This window comes from Hydractinia symbiolongicarpus, chromosome 9 (assembly GCF_029227915.1).
Source record: "Hydractinia symbiolongicarpus strain clone_291-10 chromosome 9, HSymV2.1, whole genome shotgun sequence".
Classification (NCBI taxonomy): Eukaryota; Metazoa; Cnidaria; class Hydrozoa; order Anthoathecata; family Hydractiniidae; genus Hydractinia; species Hydractinia symbiolongicarpus.
Window position 1 is genome coordinate 24,770,103 of NC_079883.1, and position 9,970 is coordinate 24,780,072.

Below are 9,970 nucleotides of genomic sequence, written 5' to 3' on the forward strand. Positions count from 1 at the left end.
TAAAAAGACGATTTATCTTGGACTCAACGGTATTTTTCATCTTGTACTTTTTAGAGTAATTCCAACCAGTCGGATGTGGACTGTGCTCACACTTCTAGCGCCGTAACACCCGGGTCTTAATATCTCATCATATAGTGGATCATGGCAAGAGCCACCGACGAGACGCAGGCGATTAAAGCGATCCGGTCGTTGTGTTTGACCCTCCGACTCATCTTATACAGATTCCAAATTCTTTCCTCATTATTCGCTTCCAAGTTCTCGATTTTTTGCTCCAAATCCTCGATTGTTTTCTCCATTTTCTGCATCTCTCCCTCTCGTAATTTTTCGATACAAGACATAGTTATTAGTTGAAAATCAAGGCAAAAAATGCTCCAATTTCAGTTGTACCCGCTAGGTTCTTTGGCAAGGCCGTATAACACTGCGTTAACAACCAGAGACTATGCTTTCTATGTCTCCCACTGATGGCCAGCTCGTGCTGGGGTTGACGCTTCTTATCCAGGCTCTCGTCAGCTATAAGAAAGAAAGAAGTGCCTCCAGAAGAAGTTTTGACTGTAGATTCTACAGCACCCTCTTGCTGCTTCAGATCTTACTTATTCTTCTTCATCAGTGCCGCCAACTTGTGACCTTGCGCGACTCTCCCTGGGTGCTTTACTGGCTTTGTTATGACTGTTACTTCTTGTGGTTGAATTTCGTCCATTTTATTCTAAGCTCCGAGGCTTAGAAGAACCATTCCAAACCTGTGATCTTGATCATCAAGGAATACTTATCCCGGAGGGCCAAATCTTCCCGCGTACTCCAGTGAATTCTTATAAGATCTCGTCTCTAAAAAACAGACGTGTGGCGGGAAGCGAGCCGCTGGGGGTGTTATGATGATGGTATCATATACACCCAAATCAGCAGATGTACTACACCAATCCGAATAACGCATGGATGGTAACTTGTGTAAATCTCGTGTCATGCTCTTTAAACGCTCGTAACGTTCACGATTGTCCATGTGTATCTTTGATAGACTATTTCCCATTGTTTTCTTGATCTTCATTAACCTTCTCTTCAACCACCTTGGCCGTTGAGAGTTGGGTGTGATTAATCGTATGCGCAGCGACTAAAAGAGGTGTCAAAAACTTGCCAAAAGCTGAATAGACTAGTATCCCCAGGTCAGCCATGGACTCTTGATGATGGGGTCCTCTTCGATATCTTGCCTAAGACCCTTGGCACTATCCAAATGAACCATACTCCCCACGGCCTTGGTATATAGACTGATAGCCTGTGAGGATAGAGCCTTAGCCGTCTTCTCACCCTTTTGATGGAGCTCACGCTGAACATACTCAGAGTACACTTTATTAACAACCTCGTCCGTTGCTTTGTCAATATAGGCTTCTGTACACGTCTTTGGTAGGAGGTGTGCCTTACCTTTATGTGCATCTTTCAAAGCGAGAATAGAGATGTTAATAGCCTCCTGTACTTCAGATAACAGAGCACGATCAGAGCGTATGGCAATAGCACGACGAATAGTAACACAACGTGCATTTGTCTTGTGTACTCGATCAAGCACACAAAACTGCATTCTAACTAGGCTATATATCGACGACCCTTCTTTTGATTATCTGCAACCCACATAGACTGCATGTTGGTGTAATGGAGCCTCTCGAGTTGCACTTCTTCGCTGAGGTATTCTCCATTCTCCCTATATATAATCAGGATTTTACCTATTGAGTGCCAGCTTGTTCACTTTCTGCGTGTAGATTTGATGCCTTTTATTCTAGATACAGACCCAGGTTTTGTATATGTCAACACCATCCTTCAAGCAGCGCTAATAGTCTTCGAAGGTGATGGATTTCTTCGTGACGCACTTTTTCACACCTTTCGCTTTGCGATCGCCGCCCTCCTTCGTGAGACTCTTGGAAGCATAAAGCTTTGCTCTCAGAGTGATGAATTCTGTCATGATTTTACCATTAAGCTAATCCTACATTAGACCTACGACCTTTTTGTTTTTACCGATGGGGAGAGGTCTGTTGTCATCTTTGCTGTAGGCGCTCGTATCGAAACGTGTCTCGACATCATCAGCAATATCGCGATAAAAATCCTCTGTTCTGATGTGGTACACGAAGGAATCAGTATCCATATAGCAGATACGCAGATTGCTGTCGTACTTGGGCTGCATGTAGTCATAGTGGAAGTCGTACATTACGATTTTCAAGTTGTCTAAAATGGCTTGGCCAATACACACGGGCTTGTTACCTCTGCTTCATACATTTCCACGCCCATGAGGTGGCTGCTGAAGTAGTTTCCGCCCTTGAAGTTTGGTTTCATGACGAGCTTGGTGTACTCTTTGTTGGTAACCAACTGGATGTTGTGATGGTTCCTCAAGATCTCCATAGTTTTACCAAACACCGAAAGGTTCATGAGCTTGTAAAAGTCCTTCTCGAACTCGTTTTCACGGCGGTTCTAAGCCACGTGTTGTGATCGATATAACCCCTCAGCCAGGGCTTCTGGTTAAACTGGATGACTCTGTATAACTTCTTGAGCTCGAGCCCGTGTTTTAGAGCTTGATGAAGGACTCTGATATGTATCACGTACCTCCGCTTGTGCTCGAGATTTGGTATTAGTTTCTCGACCCTGTGAACCACCTTGCACTCCGGTAGGAAAGGTATATTTAGATAATCGATGTCAACCTCCAAGATGTAGCCGTGCTTGTTGTCAGCGACGAGTTTCTCGTTAGCAGGTCTTGACGCACGGCCCAGCCATACAAATTGTTGGCGTCGAGGTGCTGCAAGTAGGACGACTCAACCTCTGGATCGTATTGATCCCCCATATACTTGTTGTTGGCTCTGGCATATCTGTGCACAGCTTGGGTTATGCCTCCACGGATACATCTTTCAAACATCAGGAGCATGTCAGGATCAGTAAGGAGCTCCAGTTTGATTTCTGTGTACTTCAACGCAGCTTTCCATGCCAAGCCTGGTGCACTGTAGAAGTGGACAGGATCGAGCTTGTAGTTCTCTAAGCACACGTTTTGAAAGCTCTGGAAGATATCGGCTAGTAGCAGGACGTCTGTAGTAAGGTACAGGTCGTGATAGTCTCCCATGCTGACCACAGCACCCTCTGGAGTGATGCGCTTCCATACTTTTTGAGCATGCTTGTAGTCGTTGTCGCTGATCCCCTTCATGTTCAATTTGCTAAAGAAAGCCTCCTTGGGAGGTAGTTCCGTCTCATCGAATCGCTGCCGGCTATCCATGTACTCATAGGGGTATACACCATCAGCATCAGCCTGAAGACGTCTTTTTCAATGAATTTAGCCATGGATGGTACGTTTGTCTTTACCTGCTATTGTCTAGCTGCTTCGTGGTATTCAAATCGCAATTTTTACACCAAAAGCTTGCTACATACTCGGCGTCGGTGCTTTGAAATTCCAGACATGTATCTGCGCACTGCTGACATTTCATAACTGCCGTGTTTGTACCGATGAGGTTGCTTGCCAATTTCTCCAGGCTTGGTGCTATAAAGCGACAGCTGTTGTTTAATCTGATCTCTATGCTCTTGTACGTATCACCATCATCGTGTCCCATGCATGCAATGGGCACCCTATTTTTAACGTGGAAGGAGATGTAATTTTCGGTGTTTTCAGCGATACAGTCAATATCCTGGGTGTCAAACTTCTCTCCAAGTTCTCGTATGAACAAGTGGGCATCATACCCTGAAAGATTATGGAAGATAACGTGTACGTGGCTAGGTATCTTGTATCTGAGGTTGCAAATCGCGTGCGCTGCACCTCTATACAGCCCTGTGTAGTGACAGTGGTCTCGAACTTTACGGCTATACTCGTCATTGTCAAAAGGTTTCATGCAGATGTGACAAGTTGTAGCGGAGTCCTGCTCCCTCTCTAGTACCTCCGTTAGTGGTAACATGTCCTGGTAGGTGCTGTAGAGTCGCTTTACCTCATGCTCTAGGTGGTCGACGAGCCTCTTCACACACTTCTCACCCTGTAGACTGTTAGTGGGTCTGGCACGGGTCCGTAGGCAAAAGCGCTATATGTGCACCAGCCACATGGTACGTGCTTGTTCAACTTTTTCGTCTTAGTCTTCCTCTTATCTTCAGCAATGGGAACGAGCAGGGATTCAAAGTCCGCATAAATGGCGAAGGGTACTTTAAACTGCTGCTGACCATCCTTGTAGTAGAGCCACTTTTCCTTTTCGCTTGGCATCGTGGTCTTGACCGCTTCGTTATCCCTGCAGTAGTTATAGTGCTTATCACGCGATTCGATTGTGGGTAAGGCTTGCAAGCAGTTCAGGCAAAAGTGCATTTTTGCCGTACTTTTTGAGGTCTCACTACCCAATAGCCGTGAGAGATCTTCGACGGCTATATAGTGGGTCTTCTTGTTATCCGTGAGGAGTAACATATTAACCTGTTTCTCGCGTTAGTTGTGTGTAGATCGGCGTAGGATATTGAAAGTCTTCCCCGTCACGTACAAGACGTTAACCGCGATGTCGGGATTATTCTTCTCAAATTTAGAGATGTCCTTGATGCTTGTGGGGAACTCGATGCCCTGCCAGTTATACTGCTCTGCATAGGGTTTCCGCTTGCTGATTCTTTGAGGATCCCTAGCTATCTCTTCATGATGCAGTGCAGCGATGATACTCCACTTCAAGCACTCCTCGTCCTTGTTCGCGGCGTTAATGATAGCGTTTTTGGTGGCTATCCACTTGGGTGCTTCGATATACGAGGAACCCCTTGTTAGCCGTAGCTTATGAAAGTCTACGTCGAGATGCATAATTTGACTGATTGTAAAGGCACTTTTGGGCAGCGCTGGGTTCTCCACATGCGTTCTGACTTGGGCAAACATCGTATCCAGCACTTCATCCACGACGCTACCCTGAAAGACTGGTGTCATGTTGCTGTGGAAGACCTTATCGACTTCGATAAACTCGTTGGTACCCTCCACTGGCTTCTTCCATAAAATCCAAAGGGAACACTGCACCTTAACAGACCCCATGTCTTTAACCTGTTTCTTAACCAAGGTTTTCACGTGTGATCGCACCATCCCCAAGTACCCATCAACATCCGTACCATCTATGCCAGGGATGCGAAAACTTCTGAAGGTTCTATGGTGAGCATGCATTTGTTCCTGAGGTGTGAAGTCTTGTTTCGGCTGCTGCTCGTCTTCGGCATGATCCTCCCTTGCCTCTTCTTCAACTTCAACCATCTGGATCTTCTTAGCTCCATCATAAAGAGCAAGGATGCGATTTTTTGCTGATCCGTATATACTTTACACCGGCTTTCTAATACCCTCTGGTATATAGTTCACAAGCCAGTCAGACCACTCGCGCAGCTTACTCTTGACTACTGGACGAGTCCTCGCCATCTCGTTGCGTTCAAAAACATTCATAGCTTCGGGTGTGGGGAGTCGAGGTTCAATCTTACTCTTAATAGGACGGGTTTTTGCCATCTCTTATCCAAAGCATCTGGTGTAAATGCTCCTGGAGCAGGAACGAGTTGGGGTGAACATACATTTTCCTATCTCTACATGTACCTTGAAGGAAAAACAAAAATAGAGAATATCGTTCGATAGCTATACCAAAAACCTGATCAAAAAAGCCTTGTAAATTAAATATATTTTAAAGAAATTTTCAGGGTCAAATAAAAAAGTCTAGGATCGACCAAAAGCTTAGGTGTCTTATAGAAAAAGAAAAACACCCGATAAAATTACAGTCCAGAATGTAAACTCCTTATTTAAGATTTAAGAAAAGTTACTCATGAAATAAAAATCATAAAAATTCCACAACACCTTCTCAGGCTTATTATTTATTTATTTATTTATTTATTTATTTATTTATTTATTTATTTATTTATTTATTTATTTATTTATTTATTTATTTATTTATTTATTTATTTATTTATTTATTTATTTATTTATTTATTTATTTATTTATTTATTTATTTATTTATTTATTTATTTATTTATTTATTTATTTATTTATTTATTTATTTATTTATTTATTTATTTATTTATTTATTTATTTATTTATTTATTTATTTATTTAGTAGTTAATATTTACACAGGATAGCCTAACCAGTTACTTCATATAATACTTAGCATATGCTTGAAAATGACCAAATTCTGGCCTACGAATGACTATAAATGTCATGTAAGAACAAAACTAGGCTCCATTTTGAAGTAGCATTCTTACTATTTAAAACAAAATACGAAAAAATCGAGCGGAAAAATGTTATACTCGGCATTCAACTCTGGTTTTCCCAAGCCGTGATCCTGAAACTTACAAAGTATATAGGAAATATAAATTATTATACTCATTCTGACAGATTAGTATAAAACCACCCTATAACTAGGCTGTTCAGTCACGTGACTTTTTGCCGTGTTCGGAAATTCAGCTTAAAACAAGCTCGCACACGGCAACGCGTATTTTGTTATTGCGCGTGATGGCACTTATTTTAAATCGTCGAATTCGGCACCTATTTCGCTTAAGACAGATGGTGTATGGGCAGATAGTGATTGTTAAGTACCTTAAATTTGTTTTTTTGAATGAGACTTGTTTAAACGACCAACAGTGTATTCAGATTTCGACGAGGGAAATGTAAACTTGGCGCAAACAGAGGAAAGTGCATGACGTATCAGGTAGTCTCACTTGAAATTAGTTTATATTAAAAATATACTTTCAATTTCTATTCTTATTCCTAACTTTCCTGCATGACAAATCTGGAGAAAAAGCATTTTTTGTTTATATCGAACCCCCGTCTTAAAGTTCTATGTGACTTGCTGCAGTGCAACAACGAATTTCGACTTTTTATTTATTTTATTTTATTATATAATTTATAGTCTTGGAATGATGGCTATTAATCATGGCTATGTGCTAGATATTCCAGTTAACATTAGACACAGCTACTAAACTAAAGCACCAAAGCTAGCTAGCTACCTAGCTATATATATATTAGCCGAAGTAGTGGACCAGAAGATGGAGTGTGTGATGTTGTGTTTAATTATTCCATACCACTGTGTGGTTAATAGATAAAGGTATATTTTGCTTACTACTAGTGTGATTTGGTTTTTAAACACTTAAAGTATTAGGCTTGGAAATTTGTTGATTCCAGATACCAATTTGTTACCCACTCAGTTCTTGCAAACTGTTTACTGTTTACCATTATTCTTTTTTACAAAAACGCCTCTCTTCCAACTTTCCAGGCCTAAAGTTAGCTAAGAGTCAGAGTAGGTTACTTTATAGCTAGCTTATACTGTTTTAAAAAGCAAGATTTAGATAATAATTGAAGAGATAATGATTATATAATGTTATTTTTGTAAATATTCCATTGTTTAGTATGTATAGCTATATCATAATTGCTGACGTAAACTAGAAAGGCAGATAATACACAGTCTAGGTAGGAATGGTATTTTAAAAATAATATGCATTGGTTAAAAGTTTTGCAGCTTATGTTAGACAATAAAATTATTAGTGCAGTTTCGCTTGATATATTTTCAGCTTTAAAAATGAGTATTAAAAATAAACAAGTTTATGATCTTTTTTCTTCATTGAATGAAAAAAGCATTAAAGAAGTAAGTGATGGATTTGTTTTACTTGGTGTTGAAATAACATGTCCAGAAAAAGCGTTATATACAAAAGTTAAAAGACTAGTAGAGAAAGTAAATGGTCTGAAAAAAAGGAAAGCTAATTCTGCTATAGAAACTTTGTTGGAAGCTGAGTTTAGTGTTCCAGTGCAAATTACCCCACATCAGCGATCTATTGATGCGGCTAGTTCTAGAAATGAAGTTTTGTTTAAAGAGAAAATGAAACAATTAAAGGAGGAAAACAAAAGTTTAAAAAGAAAGTGCGAAAATTTTCAAGAATTAGAAATTCAATACAACACACAAGTCAAAGAGGTTAAGAAACTTAGTAACGAGTTATTTGTAGCAATGAAGGATGAAAATAAGTTGACAGCAGAATATCGTCGTATAAAGAACAATTATCTTGAAGTAGAGGAAAAACTTAGAAATGTGGAATTGAAATTTAAAGATAATAGCAAAGCGAGGGCAGATAAATTGAGAAATTTATCAAAGAAAATTAAAAACAGAGATGATAAATGTCTTGGGAAGAGCTTCTTGAAAACTTTGTTAAAATCATGCATGTAACATTTTCATCATCTGCAGAAAAGGTAACAAAGGATAACCTGAAGTCGAAGGAAGATAGAGATGAAGTAGTTGCAACCCAAAAAAAGGAACTGATGGAAAAGATCAAGAAAGAAAGGATGAAAAAACTGTCTGAACAACAAAAAAGCAACAAACTCCCTTCCTTCATCAAAGACCCTGATTGTTTAGTTGGTTTACACATACGGCATCATTTAAAGGAAGAAGATGAAGAGGATGCATATTGGTGTAAAGGGGAAATTCTAAGTGTAGCAAAACGACATTCCAATCCTAAACGCACGTTGTTTAATGTAGTATATGAGTCAGAACCTGAGACAGTTTGGAGTTTTCCAATAATTTTAGATTTTGAGAAGGGAGACGTTATTATGTTATCTTAGAATATAGTTAGTTATAGTATAGTTATATATTTGAGGGAAGAAATTTTTGTGGTAATGTATTTCGTTCAAACCGTGGAACTTTTTTATGGCAAAAACTTCTTCCTTTGAGGATCATTGTTTTGTCAACTTGTGACATGTGGTATATATTGTTCTATTAAAACATTTAGCACTTATGGTAGCTTAATATTTTGCGTTCTTTTTTTTATTTAGGTGCTAAAAGGTGCAGTTGTTCCATTTTCATCTGGTCTGCATATTTATACTCTGTCAAATATTTTGCAAGCTTTAAGAGTGTTTGTCAAAGTTTTATAGTTACCAACTTAGTGTTTTACAGTGGTTCCTGTGGACTTTCTTTTTACATTTCCTTAAATTTGAAATATCTTTTCAGCTATTACGTTATTTTCTCTGGCTGGTCTGCAAAAATATAAATTTCGTACATTTCTATGAAGTCTCTCAATGTTAAGATTACAGTTTATAAACATTTTTGCCGGTTATTGTATAATTGTTTTGCTTTTATACATTGATTTTATGTTATTTTTGAGCTACAGCATCATTTTTACTATCTGGTCTGCAAATTACACTCTTGTCAAATATTTTGTACTCTTCAAGAGTGTTTGTAAAATTTTTGAATAGTTACTAATTTGTGGTGTTTTATTATGTTCCTGTGAATTTTTTTCGCATTTTCATCAATTTGGAAAGATTTTTTCAACTATGACGTCATTTTTTCTATCTGGTCTGCAAATTACACTCTTGTCAGATATTTGTACTCCTTAAGAGTGTTTGTATAATTTTTGAATAGTTACTAATTTGTGGTGTTTTATTATGTTCCTGTGAACTTTTTTGCATTTTCATCAATTTGGAAAGATTTTTTCAACTATGACGTCATTTTTTCTATCTGGTCTGCAAATTTACACCCTTGTCCGAAATTTCGTACACTCTAATGAACTTTGTTTAACGTTAAGATTACAGTTTATAAAATTGTTTACTGGTTGTTGTATACTTTCTTGCGCTTTTAGAGCAATTTGTAGTAATATTTGAGCTATGACGTCATCATTACGTCATTTCTAAAAATAAACCATCAAAAATTAATATATTTTTTCTTTTACAAATATACTATCTACTGTAAAAATTTTAAGTTCTTACCATGTCTCAATCTGGAGTTATTGATTTTTAAAGATAGAAATTGTGAAAAAAAACCTATACATGACCCCCGTCTTTGTGCCGTGTTTTGTTGCGAAATTGGCCGAAAAACGCAACAAAAAAGGGCTATACTATCTATCATAAAAATAACAATAACTAGAGAATGGCTTGGAGTTAGGAGTTGCGCGACCCCTCGTTGAAACCGTATAGAAATGTAGAAAACGTTGCATACGGCTAGAAGGTCGAGCGGCGCATAGAAAAATTTGACCTGAACAGCCTACTATAACAAGTTTTTTGGTTAAAA

At 38.6% G+C, this 9,970-nt stretch overlaps 1 long non-coding RNA gene across 1 annotated transcript; it reads left to right on the forward strand.

Annotated features, from left to right (window-relative positions):
• The first annotated feature begins 6,397 nt into the window (after window positions 1–6,397).
• On the forward strand, window positions 6,398–9,615 carry LOC130657012 (uncharacterized). Its single transcript, XR_008985047.1, has 3 exons — window positions 6,398–6,631; window positions 6,833–7,027; window positions 8,740–9,615. It is a non-coding gene; the product is annotated as an uncharacterized LOC130657012 (long non-coding RNA).
• Window positions 9,616–9,970: the final 355 nt, after the last annotated feature.